General features: G+C 47.7%; 1 protein-coding gene across 11 annotated transcripts in view; it reads right to left on the bottom strand.

Moving 5' to 3' along the window:
• SYT17 (synaptotagmin 17) overlaps window positions 1-20,637 on the bottom strand; it is a 76,877-nt gene that overhangs the window by 41,240 nt on the left and 15,000 nt on the right. The gene's annotated exons all lie outside the window — the stretch shown is intronic.

Consider the following 20,637-nt stretch of genomic DNA (forward strand, 5'->3'; position numbering starts at 1 on the left):
GGAAAACAACAGCCTGGCTCTCTTCCTGATACACATCCTTTGAAGCGCTTTGAAATGGGGCTCTGGTTCTCACAGGCCCAGCAGAGGGTTCGAGATGTGTGCACACAACTTTTCACGAGGTCCAAACAAGGCTGCTCTGTGCTTCCCGTCTTTGTTCTCACAGGTTTCGAGAAACCTTTTGTCTCTTAATTTACTGAATGAACAACATTAAAATAGGAATGGATTTTTTAAACAGCAAAACTCCAACGATCACCCCAGCCACATTGCATCATGCTTTCTGGTCTCCGTTGCCCCCACCTTGCCACCTCAGGATTCTTTTCTAGTCCTGGTCAATACACAAAAATATTATTTGCATAACTACATTGACAACACAGGCAAATTCTGAACCACCCCCCAAACTTAAATAAATAGACACACTCATTTCTCCTGCTACACCTCACAAGTGTCTTATTCATTTATTCATCCATCCATCCATCCATTCATTCATTCTTAAGTTCTATGCCCAAAATGGGGCTTGAACTCATGACCCTGAGATCAAGAGTCACATGCTCTACCCACTGAGCCAGCCAGGTACCCCATATGTTTCATTTTTAATGTCTACACAGAATATTCCATTAGGCTGAAATACTGTAATTTATTTTAACCATTTTCCTATTGCTAGGTACTTAGGTTATTTTTAATGACTTAAAATTGGGCACTTTGGCATTTTTCTTCTTTTAGATTACATCTTTTTTTTTTTTTAAAGATTTTTATTTATTTATTTGAGAGACAGCATGAGAGAGAGCACAAGTAGGGGGAGGGGCAGAGGCAGGGGAAGAAGCAGGCTCCCCGCTGAGCAGGGAGCCTGATGCGGGACTCGATCCCAGGACCCTGGGATCATGACCTGAGCTGAAGGCAGACGCTTAACGACTGAGCCACCCAGGTGCCCCAGATTACATCCTTCTAATAAAACCCATTGGCGGTATTATTGGGTCAAAGAATAGATCAAGATATATCAAAAAATATCTGGATATTTTTCTGCTGCTCAAGACGACCATGGCAACCAGCAGAAGGATAGGACCGAAGTCTCCCCATAAAGTCACCAGGACTGAATATTAACATTTTGACACATGGGCATGGGATCAGTGGGGCTGCTAACATATTTTCTTGTTTGTATTTCTTTCAGTGAATATCCAATCATATACCGATTTAACTGCATTTCCTCTTTTGCACAGAAATGTTGACGTTCTTTCTGGGTGAGTTCAATGTCCCCTATACACCCACAGCGTGCCTGACAATATACATTTCAAACTGGACTGTATCTGTCTGTTACTGTCAGGCTTTCTAATTATTCCTGTCCCCTGGATATCTTCTTTTGGATTTAGTTTGTATTTCCCTGGCTGCTTTCATGTTCATCAGCTCTTTATACTTTCTTTTATGAAAACCCTGTTCATTTCTTTGTGCCCATTTTTCTATTATTTGTCTTTCTCTTATTAATTTACAAAAAGGCCTTTAAATATTATGGATACTAAATTACCCATCTGCTATGTGTTGTTATGGGTTGAGTTGTGCCCCACCCCCAAACATTCAAGTTCAAGTCCCAACCACCAGGATCTGAGAACGTGACTTTATTTAGAAATAGCATCCTTACAGATGTAATTACTTAAGATGAAGTCATATGGGAGTGGGATGGGCCTCTAATCCAATATGACCAGTGTCTTTATAAAAGAAATTTGGACACAGACATGCATATTAGAGAGAGAGCTATGTGAAGAATGAAGTTATGTTTCCGTAAGCATAGTTCTGTGGAACTATCAGAAACCAGGAGAGAGGACTGCAATAGATCCTTCCTAGAACCTTCAGAGGGAGCATGGCCCTGCTGACATCTGGATCTTGAACCGCTAGCCTCCAAAACTGTGAGACAGTAAATTAATTTCTGTTGTTTAAGCCACTCAACTCAGTTTTTAGTACTTTGTTACAACAGCCCTAGCAAACTAATACATGTGTATAGCAAACATATTTTCCCAGTTTGTGGCTTGGCTTTTAATTTTTTTAACCATATTTTCTGATGAGCACAGTACAGAACTTTAACGTGGTAGAATGCACCCATCTTCTTCTTCCACGGTTTGCACTTTATGAATTTTTAGAAACGCTTTGCTACACTCAGGTTGTAAAGACAGTCTCCTTTTTTTCCTTCTAAAGGTCTGGCCTTTCAATTCTAAATCCTTGGACCATCTGGACTTGGTTTCGGTGTATGGTGTGAAGTAAGGCTCCGTTTTCACTTTTGAGGTGGTAACCATCTTCCCTCCTGTCTTTCTGCCCCATAAGACAATGGCCTCATTGAGGGTAGTGATTTTACATTACTCTGTAATGAACAGACTCCTGATGCATGCTGACGCAGAGAAACAAAGCTAAACCTTCCAGAGAAGATAGGAGAGAAGCTCAGTCTTTTGAATATGGACAGTTTCTGTCTAGCACTCAATGGCCATCTAAATTCAGTCAACGTACTTCAGATCCACTCAAGCATCTCAAGAGTGAGATACTGACTCTGTTGTAAATTGAGCTCCCAGAGAACATCTTATAGCAAAGATGTTTGTTAGAACATGCAACACTATCAACACAAACCTGAAATGACAGCATGAAGCTTTGTCTCCAGCTACCCAGTGTCTGTAACAAAGGACTAACAGCGGACGATGATGTTAGGAAGAGTCCCCCTCAAGCAGAAGGAGCAGTGGCCAGGATGGGCCAGGGTACTTATTGAGAAGGGCTGGGAGAAATTCTGCCAGCTAAGGGAGGGCTTTTGAGCCAGGAGGGCCCAGCCCCCAGACCCTTCTTCCATTTCTGGAAGCATGTCCCCCTCTACTTCTCTGGGTCTCACCGCCACCTACCCAACCTCAGATCCACCAGCCCAAGTGCCCCATCAGTAGTTACTTACAGAGTATCTACCACATGTAGGGCACAGGGCTGACATATAGTAGGCACTCAATGATTGTCCTAACTGTGCTAGACACGAAGGACACAGCAGTGAGCAAGACAGTTTAGGTGTGTGTGATGCAGTTCCTGATAGTAAGCATCACTTAATTAATTACTATGCATGACTAATTAATGAGATGATTTCATTAGCACTATGGATGTGTGCTCTGAAGACTAATGGAGTGCCATGGGAACTGACCTTCCTAAGACCCCCCTGCAGAAGTCAGAACATGGGTCAGAGGGCCAAGGAATAGGTACATGCAATAACCAAAACTGCCAATATGGACAAGTGATGGGAATAAGGGGGCCCAGGGCGGGGGGGTGGGTGCAGACCCAAAGCTGGGGCAGAAGACAGGTTAGCTCCTGCTTTGCTATCAGGTAAGGAGTATGGACTTACCTGAGAAACAGGGAGCCACAGAAGGCTTTAGGCAGGGAGTCACCTAATTAGACTTAATGTTTAATTTTTTTTTATTTATTTTATTTTATTTTTTTTACCATTTTTTTTTAGACTTAATGTTTTAAAAGGATCTCTCTGGCTGCACCTCGTTGCTCCTCTGTCGGTTCAAGCCATCTCTCCTTCTGACCCCTTCCATTCACATTGTATGTACCCGCTTCTCGCTACCTCTCGTAACAAACTCTTCTGTGAGGCTACTGGACTTTCCATGTACTATAATTTCTGTGGGGAGGGACTGCATGTTCTGTGTTTTCATGCACCCCTCTTCTCTGCCTAGCATTGGGAGGTAGGGTAGCTGTTATGCATTGGATTATTTCCATCAAAAGACAGGGTGAAACCCTAACCCCTGACACCTGTGAATTTGACCTTATTGGGGACATGGGGATCTGGTCATCTGTAATCAAATTAAGATGAGACCGTACTGGCGTCAGGCGGACGCTGGTGTCCTTACAAGATGACAGACACGGAGAAGAACATGGCGTGATGATGGAAGCAGAGAGCCAGGTGATACATCTATAAGCCAAGGAGCGCCAAGGACTGCCAGGCCACCAGAAGCCCGGAGAAGGGCATGGGACAGGATCTCCCTCGGTGCCTCCAGAAAGGAACCAACCCCTGCCACCACCTTGATGTTGGACGTCCAGACTCCAGAACCGTGAGAGGATAAATCCCAATTTGAGGGAACGCGTGACGGCAGCCCCGGGAAACTAACCTGGTGGTAGCTCAGGCAAAGGACTGAGGAGGTCACAGACCTACATTCCAACACCAGCTTCAGCACATACTCACTGTGTAGCCTTGGCCTTCTTGCCGCTGTACCCCTCCGGGCCTCATTACCTATCCTCCTGGGGAAAACGGGGGATATAACAGACACCCCATGAAGTTCTATAATGGAGATGAGCTCTTCTTGAAATCCCTCTGTTGGTTGGCATGACTGTGTTCCCCCCTAGCTTCCCTCTTCCCTCCTAGCTTCCAATTCTTGGTCTTCCTTGTTCTCATTCCCTTTCGTTTGCCCTAAAATGCGGTTCTCCCCAGAATTCAACTCCTGGTCACCTTTTCCTCTTACCTTATTCAGTGTTTCTAGGCGATTCTGTGCCAGGCACGGGATTCTGAGTGCTTTCCTTTATTTTCCCGTTTAATCTGCACCACGGTCCCTGAAGAGGGACGATCATTAGCCTCACTGTACATATGAGTAACCTAAGACGATGGATGGCCAAGGCGTGTGCCTGACATCACAGTGACAAAGGGGCAGAGCCGCCGTGTGACACAATAAGAAATACATACTAGGTTTTTGTCCCCAGTTTCTGGCATACAGCTCCTAAAACCCTTGGACTCTCTGGGGGAGGTAAGAGTGTCTTTTGGATGCTAATGAGATTGCTAAGGGCTGGGGGTCCCCAGATAGCTTCAGGAAGAAGGCCGGTTGCCAGAAAGACAAAGGCACAATTAGAGGGTTGGAACTCTCTCAGCCCCAAACTCCATCCTCTGGGGACGGGAGAGAGTAGGGGCTGAGTTCAATCACCAATGACCAGTGATTTAATCAACCATGCCTATGTAACAAAACTTCCATAAAAAAAACTCCTAAATAACAGGGTTTAGAGAGCTTCTGAGTTAGTGAACACATCAAGGTGCTAGGAGGGTGGTGGACCCGGAGAGGGAATGGAAGCTCTGTGCCCCTCCCCCCCAATACCTTGCCTTATGCTTCGCTTCCATTTGGCTGCTCCTGAGTTATATCCTTTAAAATAAACAATAAAGTGTCTCCCTGAGTTTTGTGAGCAATTCTAGCAAATTATGGAACTTGAGGCAGAGGTCAGGAGAACCCCTGGTTTCTCGCTGGGTCAGTCAGAAGTATGGGGATACCCTGGCACTTATAATTGGCATCTGAAATGGGGGTGGTCTGATGAGACTGAGCCCTTCACCTTCGGATCAGAGCTAACTACTCCAGGCAGTGAGTGTCAGAACTAAGTTGTAGGACAGGTGCCCCGAAAGTAAGGGTTTTTTATAACAGGGCTTGTGAGGGCAGCTGACATAAGAAAGGAAAATAGCGGGGCACCTGGGTGGCTCAGTCGGTTAAGCATCTGCCTTTGGCTAAGGTCATGATCCCACGAGCCCCGCATAGGGCTCCCTGCTCAGCGGGAGGTCTGCTTCTCCCTCTCCCTTTGCTCCTCCCCCTCACTCATGCTCTCTCTCTCTCTGAAATAAAATCTTTTTTAAAAACCTTGCACTTTCTCTGTTTCAGGTTTGGGGGGACCCTACAGGCAGTATATGTCATTTCTGTCTATTCAGCATCCCTCCCCACTTACTCTGGTATCAGAACCTCTTTGGCTGTGGTTTGGGTGGGGCTAAGCCTGGACGCTTGACCCCACCAGAGAAGTTCATGGAGCTCTGCTCAAGAAGGTCCCAGAGCTGCCCGGGTGCCTTATGGTTCAATTCTTCCTTTGCTTCTATGAACTACTCCAATACCCTTCAGGACTACCCTCTTTTTCTCTCAGACAGCCTGGTATGAATCCCGGCTCCACCATTTACTGTGTGATCAGGTTCCCCAACTCCCCGGCCTTCGTGTTCTTATCTGTGCAACAGGATAGTAAGAACACCTATCAGGCAGAGCTGATGAAAGAATTAAATAGGCTAATAAATGGGAAGAGCTTAGAGCCCAGCATTTAGTAAGTGAATCTGTTCTTGTTTTATTTATCCTTTCCCTTCAGCTGGCCAAACTCAGTTCTGTTGCTGCTTGAACTGAAGACCCCTTTCTTAGGGCCTCACTCATTTTCACCTTGTATCCTAGTTACTGATGGCCATGACTGTGTCTCAGAAGCCACTCCAGGAAATGAGGACGTACTGAGGTCCAGAGTCACCTGGGTTCAATCCATGGCCCCACCATTTATTCCTTGAACATCTGAGGCAAGTCATTCACTGACTGGGACCTCTGTTTTCTCATGTGGAACATGGGGATGATCATTGTACCTCACGGGCTCGTATGATTCAGTGGAGTCATGCTTCCCAGAAAATGCTTCCCGGAAAATGCTTCCCATGGTGTCAGGAAACAGGAAGCACTGACAAATGCTATTTGTTCTACTGGAGTCTTGAAGGAAGGGACCGGGTCCCATGCTTGTCCGTAGCCCCAGAACCTGCCACTGGAACAGGCTCAGTCCATGACAACAGGCCTCTGAAACCTTCCACCTCTCCTTCTCTGGGGAGAGCCCCAACATTCTCTCTGAAGCTTACCGCCGGACACCTGAGCCACCCAACCCGCTCAAGCCTCATCTTCTCAACCCCAGCTAGGGTTGATGAATTACTTGCTGGCAAATGTCGCTTTAATCTCCTTGGTCAAACTGAGTCATAGTTCCTCGGCTAAGAAGATTCTAGCGCAATGATCATGACAACGACGGACAGCAACATTTCCTTAGGGCTTACCGGCAGTCGGTGTGCATTAACGGAGGACTTGCGCTGTGCTGGGCCAGTGTGAACACCACAGGCATTATCAGATGCCACCCTCACCACAACTCTTGAGGTCGAATTTGCTTTTCCTGCCATTTTCCACAGAAGGAAGCTGAGCCTCAGCGAGACAGGATGGAGGCCAGGAGCAGATGCCAGGCTCTGAATGCAGAGTCCCCCATTCACTAACTGCATAGCCTTGGGCAAGTTCCTCAGACTTTCTGTGTCTCCGGTTTTTAATTTAATTTTTTAAAAGATATATATTTTTAAGATTGTATTTATTTATTTATTTGAGAGAGAGTGCTCACGTGAGAGTGAGTGCATGGGCCGGGGGGAGGGGCAGAGGCAGAGGGAGAAGCAGACTCCCCGCTGAGCGGAGACTTAATCCCAGGACCCAGGTATCATGACCCTAGCCCAAGGCAGACGTCGAACGCACCGAGCCACCAAGGCACCCCTAAGATTTTCTTTAAGTAATCTCTACCCCCAATGGGGTGCTTGCCTCACGACCCTGAGATCAAGAGTTGCACGCTCTACGGACTGAGCCAGCCAGGCGCCCCTGTGCCTCAGGTTTTTAAAATGAAAACTGGGGAAAATGATCGTCCCTCGGTGATTTTTAGATTTATATAGTCTCTAAAACAATGGCTGGTCTACAGGACACACTCAGGAAGAGTCAGCAATTGTCATTATCAGCAACAAAGAGCAACTGTCCAAGGTCGCACGACAGGAAGTGGCTCATTCAGGCCTGAGGACTGTGGGACTGTGGGGCTGTCTTCTTGATATGGCACCACTGTACACACACGTCAAGGCTCTGTGCTTTCAGCCTCAAGCGAACTAGCCCTCTGGTAGCCCACAAAAACACCCTGAAGTAAGTACCACTATGATCAGTGATGTGCAGATAAATACGTAACCCTCCAGGGGGTAAGGGCTCTGATTTGTAGCATTTGTCAATTTCATACACAACCGCTGACTTCAATGGGAAGTCAATTGGCTTGTGAAATGCCTGAAAATTTAAAATTAGCTCTGTGAGCCAGTGCAGGCTACCTCCAGCATGCTATATAATCCTCATTTTATAGACAAAGAAACCAAGGCTTAGAGATGATAAGGTAATTCTCTGGGGCCCACACCTCTAGAAGATATAAAAGCCCAGACTTGAACCCAGGTCTGTATATTCCAGGGCCCGGGCTCTCAGCCACCACAGATCCCTTCCCGTGTGAGGTAAAACAGTGTGGCACAGTGCTAAGACCTCCCACCTGGAAGTCAGGCAACCCAACTAGTCTCTGAAAGCTGTGTGATCTTGGACAAGTCACTCAACTGCTCTGTGCTTTAGTCCTCTCATCTAGAAAACAGGCTTGGTCCAAACCATCTCTGGTTCCCCTTCTAGTTGACATTATAACTAGGACTCAAAAGCTCGTGTTGAGGTCTGAAATGTAAACTCCATTTCTATTTCAGGAGGAGGAAAACAAGAAGAACCACAGGAAAAGAAAATTTAGTTAGTGCTGCCTTCTAAGGCTCTTGCCAAAACACTGCTGCTCACCAAAACCTGGGCAGGAAATGCTTTTCACACACACAGAGGCCAGCATCCTACTGAAAGAGTCAAGGCTGACAGCAGCTCAGGATAAGTTAGAGGAATTGCTCATTAAAAAGCTGACATTTGCCTTGTCTAAGGCCTTGCCTGATCGGTATCAGGCGGTGAGTGATCTCAAAATACAGTATGCGGATGGGAGAGGTTGGGGGGCGTGTATCGCTTCTGGCGGTTTCCAGGTACTCGGCCCAATCAACACATAACTCTGGGTGCCTCAAATCATCACCTGTTTTTCCTTTTAAAAAATGTCCTAAATTCTTTCTATCTCTGTCTGCCTGGAACATGGTGTAAGGTCAAAGAAGCATATATTGAGACACAAATCAGATCCTCTGGCCAGTTCCTCATGGCCTCAGTCTTACTTGCTTCCCAGCATCTCCTTCCTCTTTTCAGCTTTCTCCCTCCTCCTTCCCAGTCCAGTGTAGGAGCTCCCAGTCAGTATTTACTCAGTGTATATTATATGCCAGGGGCTTTGCCTGCCTGCTCTTGGTTTATCAATGGAGTGGAGTTAGAATGGCTAACAGCACAGCCTCTGGAGCTGGACAGCCTGGGTGCAAATCCCAGTTCTGTGGCCTTGGGCATGTTACTTAATGCATGCCTCAGTTTCCCCATCTATAAAATGGGATGTTAACAATCGTTAATACAACAGAAATGCTTGGGGCGCCTGGGTGGCTCAGTTGGTTAAGCATCTGCCTTCAGCTCAGGTCATGATCCTAAAGTCCTGGGATCGAGCTCCACGTCAAGTTCCCTGCTGGGCGGGAAGCCTGCTTCTCTCCCTCTCCTCCCAGTTCCTGCTCTCTCTTGCTATCTCTGTCTCTCTCTCTCAAATAAATAAATAAAATCTTTTAAAAATTTATTTAAAAAATAACAGAAATGCTTAGCACTATGCCTGACACAGTAAGTACTACGGCAGAGTCAGCCCTCTTTAATTATTATCCTCACAACACTGCCCCAACTCCCCATGCCACAAGCATTGCATTATTATCCCTGATTTATAGGTGAGGAGTTGGGCTCAAATTCACACAGCTGGTAAAAGGTGAAGCCGGGACCTTCACCAGGTCGGTCTAACTCTAAAGCTAATATTCTTTATACAACAATATTTATTCAATTCAAAAACATCTAACGAGTTCCTTCGCCATGCCAGAAATACCGAGAATAAACAGAAGCAGAAGCTGATGTTATGGAGAGTCTGGCTAAGCCTTTAGCTATACATCAACAGGGTGCGGAAGGGGACGTTCCCTGTTGGACCCAGAACTGGCCACCTGGGCCCACAGCTGGGGACAAGGGACAGGCACTAAGGAGCAGGCAACCAGTGGGGCCCAAGACCTCCCTCTGGGATTTCTAAGAGGCAGAGACCAGGTCCCACAGCATTCCAAACCATCGCCGTTCCCTGCCTCTAGAAGCAGAAGAGGAGACACTTGGCTGAGTGGGGAAACCTGAGGACTGTCCCTGCCCATCCACACCAAAGCCGAGACAGATGGCTGCCAAGAGAGTCACAAAGATCACACACCCCTACAGGAAGGGGAGAGTGGCACCTTCTTCTCTATAGGCATCTGTTTAACCAGGGATTTTGCTCATCTGCTTTTCACCGTTCTGATCAGATGAGAGGCGGAATGGATGATAAGTGGCAAGCAGAGGGAAGGGGGAGCACAGAAGATCCTGCACTCGGAGCCCTCGAGGTGGCAAGAGTGAGTATGAGGACACAGAAGGCGCCACCCCAGCCCCCAGGCCTGACCACATCACTGCCGGAGACCATCGAGCTCCCTATTGCCAGCCCCACATCTCCCCATCTGAGGAGTCTCTCTGGCCACGAGAGTCCTCCTTCTTCATGTCCATGAAACAGGCTGGAGGAGCCCCAAGGAATTAAGGGTTTCCAGAAGCAGCCCTCAACCTCTACCTGCAGGGAGCTGGTAAGTAAACTCTCTGGCGCCATCACCCCTACACTGAGTGCCCAGGAGGATCACGACCCAGGCACCCACCGTGGTAACCTGCCTGATAACACGTCCTTTAGTACAGGTCTCATCCCCCCCGCTTCCCTTCTGGTTTTTCTTGTCATTACCCCCAAATAAAACACTTGTACTCAAATCTTGGTCTCAGGGTCTGCTTCTAGGAGAGTGCAGCCTAGGTCAGAGACAACTTTCCCAGGGCCAATGAGCCATCTGATTAGAACCCATCCTTGAGAGCTCCTCCTCCAGGGAAGGGAGCCCAATAGCAAAAGGCCATGAGGTACCCTCCTGGGGCCACAGCAGCCCCCCTCCACTTCCAGGAATTTCCAAATAGTTGACATCCACCTGCTACCAGGGCCCTGCCTGCCAAGGTTCTTCAGTTGTGGACGTCAGCCAGGAAAGCGTTAGCCAGGGAAGCAGCAACAAAGAAAGAAAAAAATCACAAACGTGGCAGCTAAGTAAGGAGACATTCACCCTTCCTTCCCCTAAACCATGCTCCCTCCCACTGCAAGGCTCCTGAGTGGTGTCCACCGGCTGGAATGTGGATGTGGGAACCAACCTTCTTCTACCATGTGGACAAGGGTAGGACTCAAGGAACGACGGGCCCCTGAGAATCCTCCTGGGCCTTCTGGAACTCTTTAGAAGAGAGGACCTCTCTTCCCCTGTGTATGTCCTGGCTGGTAGGAGGTAAGCCCGGTCCAACTTGTGGTCACTTTTGCTCCTGTGCAAGGGAAGGGTTTTCCTGAGAAGAAAGGCAATGGAGGAAGGCAGAGCTGAGGAACATTCTAGCTGAGAAAGATTCCCAGGGCATAACCTGAACCCCAGACTGCGTGGCGCTGGGAGCCCACATGACCACAAATCTTCCTCTTTGGCGAAAGCTAGCTTGAGATGGGTTCTGTCAGTTTTAACCAAGATTCTTGATAAAAATAGACATTCTGAGGGCCACACAAGAAAAGTAAATCTCTTTACCTCAGGGTCATGCAATTTTTTTTTCTATTCCTCAATCAAAAAAACAGCAATCCCACACGGACACCTTTCTTGGTTCCCAAATCAGACTGTCTTATGCACATTTTCAAAAATCCAATCAGTTTGGTGCTCCTGAGGAAAGCCACGAGCATGCCCCTCGGACTCGGAAGGCTCTCCTCAACAACAGGCTCCAAGCAAACACAGAATTCCTTCTAAGGGATAACTCCAAAGGTGGAAGGAAGCAAGGTACATACTCATATAAAAATGAGGCTATACTTAGGAGAAATACAATTTATCACACTTGAGTTACATGGGGTGGATCAGTTTACAAAGTCATTGGCCAAGACTTTCTCCTAAATACATTATTTCACAGCAGTTACAGGTGTGGGCTTAGAGTCAGGCTCAGGTTCTTTTTTTTTTTTTTTTTAAAGATTTTATTTATTTATTTGAGAGAGAGAATGAGAGAGAGAGAGAGCACATGAGAGGGGGGAGGGTCAGAGGGAGAAGCAGACTCCCAGCTGAGCAGGGAGCCCGATGCGGGACTCGATCCTGGGACTCCAGGATCATGACCTGAGCCGAAGGCAGTCACTTAACCCACTGAGCCACCCAGGTGCCTGAGTCAGGCTCAGGTTCAATTCCCCATTCCAGCTGTGCAACCATGGGTAAGTTCCTTAACCTCTCTGAGCCTCAGGGTCCCCATCTATGAAATTCAAGTGTCATTACTATCCACCTGGTAGGGTAATGTAAGTGTTGCATGCCGCCCAGGGTCCAGTATGTGTGAGGACCCAGAACATATTTACTGCTAAATGTGAATCGCCCATTCTTACTTGGCAAAGGCAATATGCACAGACTTCATTTCCTAAGCCACGGGGCCCTGAAAGCTAGGCATTGAAGATTGAAAAGGCATTCCTTCGGTCAGAGCAAATCCCAGGTTAAAGCAATTTTCAGAAACATAAATATCCAGCATTCCCATGTGCAAATGTCACTTCTGACGAAACACATTTTCTTCTTCTGCATGCAAGTCAAACATTTCTCCTCAGTGGAAAATCTGGCTTTGCAATAAAGGATACTATACCCCTACCCGACTCAGAATTATCCCCCAAGAACTTTTAAGAGCACTCTAACCTGAGTCTACTCCTTCCCAAATGACTTCTCATCAAACATAATCCTGATGGCAGCCTATGTTGGCCACTCAGCTCTTTCAAACACCACAAGAGCCAGCCAGTGAGTGGTAAAAGCACGCTTCCGAGCCGTATGTCCAGCAGCTTGGACAGCTAACCCTTTTGCTTTCCTCTGGCCACTCAGCATGAGGACCCCAGTTCACCTGCATCAGGATCTCCCAGCACCTTCACTGAAGTGTGATTCATCCAGGACTCAGGACCCTGGAATCAGCGAGGCACAAGTCCGGGAGCCTCCGATGCTCATGAAAATAAGAAAACAGCCGGCACAATGGTAGAATCCCCACTCTGTCAGGCAGCCTGGTTTACAGTGCCCCCGAAGCTGGAGTTGAACATCTAAGGGCTGGTCCTGGACATCAAACACCGTGCCTTCAAATCGTCTCTCCAGGTGGCCCCTCGTGCACCTGCACCTCACACCCAGGTCCAGGACATCGCCTCCTGCCTACAGGACTGTAGCAAATTACTCCTAACCTGTGCCTCTGTTTTCTTCTCTCTTTGCACTCCAACATTTTATTATAAAAACTGTCAAATCCAGAAAAGCTGAAAGAACTGTATAGTCACCTCCTTTACACGTATCACCTAGCTTCTTCAATGCAGCTATTAGTATTAGTAATTCTACGTTAGTATTTTAAAACTGTGCTATACTTGCCTTACGGTGTATCTAATGATCTTTTTTTTTTTTTAAGATTTTATTTATTTATTTGACAGAGAGAGAGACAGCGAGAGCAGAAACACAAGCAGGGGGAGTGGGAGAGGGAGAAGCAGGCCTCCCATTGAGCAGGGAGCCCAATGCAGGGCTCAATCCCAGGACCCTGGGATCATGACCTGAGCCGAAGGCAGACGCTTAATGACTGAGCCACCCAGGTGCCCCTCTAATGATGTTTTTTTAAGATTTATTTATTTGAGGGGGGAGGGGCAGAGGGAGAGAGAGAATCTGAAGCAGACACCCCGCTGAGCTCGGAGCCCGATGCAGGGGCTCGATCTCCCAACCCTGAGATAACGACATGAGCCAAAATCAAGAGTCAGACGCTTGACCGACTGAGCCACCAGGTGCCCCTCTAGTGACCTTTTTCGGAAGGCATCTTAAAATAAGCTACAGACACTGGTACACTTCCCCCTGAAACTTCAACAGGCGTGTCAGTAGCCAGAGCTCAATGTATGTTTACGGCGCTTCCCCCGCAACCCCACAAATAGCATTTACATCCAACGAGATGCACAAATCTTAAGTGTACCTGATGAGTTTGACAAATGCTCACACCAGTATATCAAAGGCCTATCAGGATGTAGAACATTACTATTCATCCAGAAATGTCCCTCTTGCTCCATTCCACTCAATCCTCTTTCCTACTGTTCCCTTCCCACGACCACTGTTCCGATTTTTTTCACCATAGATTAGTTTTGTTGGTTCTCAAACTTGATATAAGTGCAGTCATATATACGCGCTCTCCTGGGTCTGGCTTCTGCTTAGCATTATGGTCGCTCCGAAAAATGTTCTACTTGGCATAATGCTTGTGACACTCATCCATGCTTTCGTGTGCATCACGGTACTTTGTTCCTTTCTCTGAATAATGCTCCATTATACGAATATACTATATAGCTTGTTATCCTTCTCCCTGATGGTGGGACACCTGGCTGTTTCCAGTCTGGGGCCTTTGACAGGTGAAGCTGCTGCGAATGTGTGAGTACAATTTTTCGTGCGGACATAACATTGTCATCTCTCTTAGACAAACACCTAGGAGTGCACCTAGAAGTGATCATGGGGGTACATAAATGTTTAGTTTCACGAAGAACTACCACCATGTTATACCACGTTATACCCCTCCGCTGTCTGAGAGTTCCAGTTGCTCCACGTCCTCACCAACATTTGGTGTCATCAGTCTTTGTAACTTTTGGACATGCCAGGTGGGTGTGTAGTGGTATTGCGCTGTGGTTTCAATCTGCAGTTCTCTCACTGGCTAACAACGTCAAGCACCTCTCCGTGTGCTTAGAGACCATCTGTATGTATCTTCTTTTGTGGAGGGTCTGTTCAAAACTGTTGCCCATTTTAAAATTGGGATTTTTTTTTTTTAAGGGGGAGAGAGACAGCGTGAGCAGCTGGAGAGGCAGAGGGAAAGAGAGAGAATCTTAAGCAGGTTCCATGCCCAGCGCAGAGCCTGATGTGGGGCTCGATCTCACAACCCTGAGATCACGACCTGAGCCAAAATCAAGAGTCAGATGCTTAACCGACTGAGCCACCCAGGCCCCTGGGATTTTTTTTTTTTTTTATTTTGGGGTCACTGGTGTTCTTTACATATTTTGGATGTAAGTATTTTGTCCCCCAATGATTTCTCTCCAGGGCAGCCTGACAGGGTCACCTCTCCTTCTCAAAACTCTCCAGGGCTTGCCATCATACTAAGGAATAAAATTCAAGTCTTTGCCCATACCTTTAATTATAACACTGATGTGAAGTGACCTTTTTATACCAAGTCAACCCCATCTCCTCTCATGCTCTCCCTCTCACTAACTCTACTCCAGCTGCCAAAATGCCAAACGAGCTCCTGCCTCAGGGCCTTTGCACTTCCTAAAGTTACTGTTTGGAATGCGCTTCCCCTAGGCTCACTCCCTCACTCTATCTAGCTTTCTATTTAAATGTCATCTCCTCACCCATTTAAAATAGCTTCCCCACCCTCACCACCCAGCCATCCCTCTCCAGCCCCTTATCCTACTTTGTTTACTCTCTTGGCATAGATAGTGAAACATGGCATTATTTGTTAACTCATTTATTTGCTACTATCTCCCTCCACCAGAATGTAAACTCCACGAGGTCAGGCACTTTTGTTTTGCTTACGGTAGAGAACCAGTATAATGTCGTGGTTATGGCACATCATTTTTTATGTCAAAGAGCCTCAGTCCTACCACTTAGCAGCGCAGACAAATTACTTAACTTCTCTCTGTCCAATTTCAGCCTCTGTCAAATGGACCCTTGTTAGGATAAACGAGTTAGGCCACGTACATCATTTAGAGCACTGCTTGGCTCACCGTAGACACTAACTTACGGCTATATCAGAAGTCCCAGCCCCTAAAACACAAAAACATACTCATGGACTAAATAACTGAATAAATTATATAGGTATGCTATTTTTGTTGTATACTTACTGGGTCAAAATCATTATCATTCTCTCCCAGTTCAAGGGACTTTCACTTCCCAAAAGTCCTTTCTCCTGAGAAGAGTTCACATCTGTGCAGATGCACAGTAAGGGATGTGAAGTCGTAGGTACAAGGTCTCTGCTTGGCACAGGCAAACCAAGACCCACAGGTTACATGATTCCAGCCAAAAGTGGAACAAGACCTCTGTTCCTTCCTAATGCTCTGGGAGGTTGTGCTATGTCCATGGGGCATCTACTCTCTCCACCACCTTGCCCCATCCTTTACAAAGCCACACGATCTCAAGAGAAAATAAACTGCCTTTACCTTGGATATGTTTCTGGCTCAAAAAAAGGATTGAAGAAATATGTATACACCCATGTTGCATAGTGTATTATTATTGGCAATACTATATACTGTAGCATATTATATACTTACATCTAATAATAATAGCTATCACATTTGTTATATATCATAATACATATTGTAATATCTACTACAATATTATAAAATGACTCACAAGAAGCAAAAGGTGGAAGCAACCCAAGTGTCCACTGACAGATGAATGAATGGACAAACAAAACGTGGTATACACATATAATGGGATATTAATCAACCTTCAAAAGGAAGGTAATTCTGACACATGCTACGACATAGATGAACTCTAAGGACATATGTCACAAAAAGACAAATCCCGTATGACTCCATGTATATGAGGTACCTAGAGTAGTCAGATTCATAGAGACACAAGGAATGGTGATTGCCAGGTGCTGGGGGCAACAGGGGATGGGGAGCTACTGTTTAATGGGTATAAAGTTTCAGTTTTGCACGCTGAAAAGAGTTCTGGAGACAGATGGTGGTGACAGTTGTCTAATGCTGTGAATGTACTTAATACCACCGAAATGGGCACTTAAAAATGGATAAGCTGTTGCACTAGCTCCCATCTAGCTCCCATATATAACTAGCTAGAATTTAGGTAAAAAATTTTTAAAAATGGATAAGCTGGGGCGCCTGGGTGGCTCAGTTGGTTAAGCGACTGCCTTCGGCTCAGGTCATGATCCTGGAGTCCCGGGATCGAGTCCCGCATCGGGCTCCCTGCTCGGCAGGGAGTCTGCTTCTCCCTCTGACCCTCCCCCCTCTCATGCTCTCTCTCTCTCTCTCAAATAAATAAAATATTTAAAAAAAAAAACGGATAAGCTGGTAAATTTTGTTATGTATGTTTTGTCATAATTACTAATAATTTTTTTTAAGAAAGAGTAGGCCTAGGGGTGCCTGGGTGGCTCAGTCGGTTAAGCGTCTGCCTTCGGCTCAGGTCATGCTCCCAGGGTCCTGGGATCGAGCCCCGCATCGGGTTCCATGCTCAGCAGGGAGTCTGCTTCTCCCTCTGCCCTTTACCCCACTTGCGCTCTCTCTCTCTTGCGCTCTCTCAAATAAATAAATAAAATCTTTAAAAAAAGTAAAGCCTACACAGATTTCACATTCAATGGCCACAGTGTCGGTTCACCGCCATCCACACAGAATTTCTCTTAGCGGTGAGAGTAACTTCACACCTGTTCAATCACCACACATGCTTCATACTTCTCTGCCTCATTTTCATTCTCTCCTAGCCAAACCTTACCAACGAGACCAAAAAATTTACAGTAGCTCCATTAGCTGCTAGTGTCCTGAAGGCCAAGGTCAAAGACACAACGTTCAAAGCCACAAAACAGCTGGGACATTCGGCCGCAAGCCAGAGGATGCCTACACGCTGGCCCTAGCCGCCACCGCTCCCGTGGGTTCTCCAAGGCACAGAGACGTAGAACTCAGCCCTAAGAGTCACACTGATCCCACACCAGTGAGGCAGGCTGAAAACAAGAAGCTGCCGAGCTCTGCTTTCCACCCCCTGACGCAGGTGCCTCTCCCCCTCCCGTTCAATGGACCGACAAGCGCTTTGGTGAAGGTGGACAGTGGTCTGCAAGGAAAATCAGCATCGACATCCAATGGCCTCAGTGCATCGTGTGAGGATTTTGTTTTCTGTCTCCAAGGCAGGCCTGCTTTGCGTGGTATGGATTTTTGTTCAGAACCGGTATCTCCTTTTCTACACCCCGCCCCTGGCTCCCCCTGCTTCCCAGCAACTGTTTCTCCTAGAAAAACGCTCCCCAGCCTTCAGGGACTAGCCCTGCCCTTGCCTTGCCCACATGGAGACCCTGTTGCTGTCCTCAAACCTCCATTTCCCCTTCTTCCATTGTGGGCTTTCTCCTTCTGGCACTACGGACGCTTTTGGCTCAAACGTTCTTCGGGGTGGGGGCTGTCCCATGCGCTGCAGGTACTTAGTGGCATCCCTGATCTCCACCCACCAAACCCACAATGTTTCCCAGCACTGCCAAATGTCCTGAGAGCAAGACTGTCCCCGGCTCAGAACCACTAATCTGTAGGACAGAAGCTGCAGGGGGGCCCCTGGCCGCCCCGCTGAAAATCAGATTTCCCAGTCCGATCCCAGCCAACGACTGACAGAGGTGGGAGTACAAAAGGCTGGCCCCCAGTCTGAAGGAGGTGAGCCACAGTCCCCCTCCCCACCACCGATTAGGCTGCCGCTAGGACCACACCCTTCCTGGGCTGTCATCCTTCGCCTAGACTGCTTCCCTCTCTCCCTTGCAGGGCATTCTCCTACCTCCTGCTGTGGGTTCAATGATATCCCCCAAAAGATAGGTTATCATCCTCACTCCCATCACTTCAGAATGTGACCTTACTTGGGAATAGGGCTGTTGCAGGTGTAATTATTTAAAACGGGAACATAATGGAGTAGGGTGGTCCCCCTCATCCAAAAGGACTGGTGTCCTTCTAAGAAAAGACAGAGATGCACACAGAGGAGGTCATGTGATGACAGAGGCAGAGATTGGAGTGATGCAGCTAGAAGCCGAGGGGGACGCCAAGGATGGCCGGCAACCACCAGAAGCCAGAAAGCGGCAAGGAAGGGTTCTCCCCTGTAGGTTTCAGAGGGAGCATGGCCTTGATCTTGGACTTCCAGCATCTAGACTGGGAGAAAATAAATTTCTGTAGTTTTAAGCCTCTAATTTGTGATGTTCTGTCACAGCAGCCCTACAAACTAATCCACACCCAAATCCTTATTTCAAGCTCTGCTTCCAGGGAACCCAAACCTCCAACAACTGGCCTTTCTTCTCAGAGTGTAAATTTCAGAGCCAGCCTGAGATGGGAAATGGGAGTCTGCTCTTCCCTGGGCCAGTTTCCATGAGACTTTCTTTGAGCGAGAAGGAAGAAGGAGGGAAGGAGGGAAGGAGGGGGGGTGGCCGGCGGAAGAAAGAAATTCACTTCGGGGAATCCTTCCCTCCCGCCATCCTTTATTCATTCAACAAATATTACTGAGCACTAAGTACCACATGCCAGGCACTGTTCTAGGTGCAGGACATGGAGAAGGGTTTGCATACTAGCAGGGGAGATAGACCATAGAATGTAGGTCTGTGGGATGATGGGAAGGGCCACGGAGAAAAGAAAAAGCAGGGGAAGGGGCCAGGGAGTGCCTGGGGTGGCGGCCACCGTGTCAGCAGAGGGGTGCGGCAGACACCGCCTCTGACGCCAGCTACAGACGGTCCCCAAGTCCTGCTTGGGCAAGGTATCCACTCAGGCAGATGGCCGCTTCCTGTCCCAGGCCTCCCGTGAGGCCGTGGGAGCCCACCCAACCCACGGGCAATGGGCCACAATGGCCCGAAGAGCCACCGTTGACGTGCCCTCCTTCCCTGGGTTCTCCTCACCCCTCGCTCCTGCTTCCTGGGATCACCTCCTAAATAAACTCCCTGCACCCAGGGCCTTGCCTTGGCCTCGGATTTTGGGAGAATCAAACTAGGGCAGACGGGCCGGGAAATCTTTGCTGAGATTGTTAACATTTCAGCCAAGACCTAACATGGCAGCCAAGGCAAGGTGTGTGGATGTCCAGATTCTCTGGGTGTCCAGCATCCTCCACGCTGACGTGTACAATCAAGCTGGCCATACGGAGTTGATTTTGTCCAGTGGGTCTCCCTCTTTCAACTGTGTAAGTTTCTTGATGGTTGAAAACCCAGTGATATCAAACATCGAGGAGGCTACACGGAAAGCATCCAGTATGTCCTGATCATGTGACAGGAAGGAGGATATGAGATTAAAGCAAACACTGCTAACACTTGGACCACCACCTTCTGGTCCTGATCACTTCAGTGCACACGGGCCCCCATGTGGCGGCCAGCTCTTGTGTTTTTTTTTGCATCTGTGGATGTCAAAGTTCTCTATCTGTCAGAAATGCCAGGGGAGGAGCGTCTCCATCCCCCACAGCCCTCATTCAATGGCCGATAGGAGCTGGTGTATAAACACCCCAGCTCCCCCGCCCCTCCGGTGGGAAGACTCGTAGGCATGTGTCTAACACTGGCTTCCCATTTCCCCAGCAGGGTTCAGCGCCGTTCACCCACAGTGGTGGCCAGCCAGGTAATGTATACTTTATGTGAATTTCCCACTCCCTCCTGGTATGTCCTCTGGTGTCACCTCCCTAATAAATGACTTCCTTGGCCTTGGGATTTTCTTCTTCTTGGGGGATCCAAATGAAGAGGATAAATCTATCTTTGAATGGAAACACACCCCCCCCACACACACACACACACAGAAGAGCAACCCCTCTTAGTCCCCATGTTTAAAACCTGTACTCAGGTGTGCTGCTGAATCATCAAATCTCTGACCGGTAGAGCTCAGCTTTGAAAAGCACCTTGGTGTGTCGGACATAAAATATATAATCCTGCCTGCATTACACAAGATTGTCACCCTCAGCGTGAATGGACTAGACTGGCCTCCAACTGGCTGGGTCTTTTCCTGCCCTTGGGCTCCCACCCACACTGCGTGCACTGTCATCCTCCAGTCCACAGAATGCCCAAGGGAGGGATGCTCTCAGCCCACTGGGGACAGAGCCTGGTCCGTGGGTGGCTTCCCAAGCAGCCAATTGCCTGTCTGTGGGCTGGTAGGGGGAAAGAAGCCAATCTCACAATTTGCCTGAAA

This window comes from Zalophus californianus, chromosome 10 (assembly GCF_009762305.2).
Source record: "Zalophus californianus isolate mZalCal1 chromosome 10, mZalCal1.pri.v2, whole genome shotgun sequence".
NCBI classification, from domain to species: Eukaryota; Metazoa; Chordata; class Mammalia; order Carnivora; family Otariidae; genus Zalophus; species Zalophus californianus.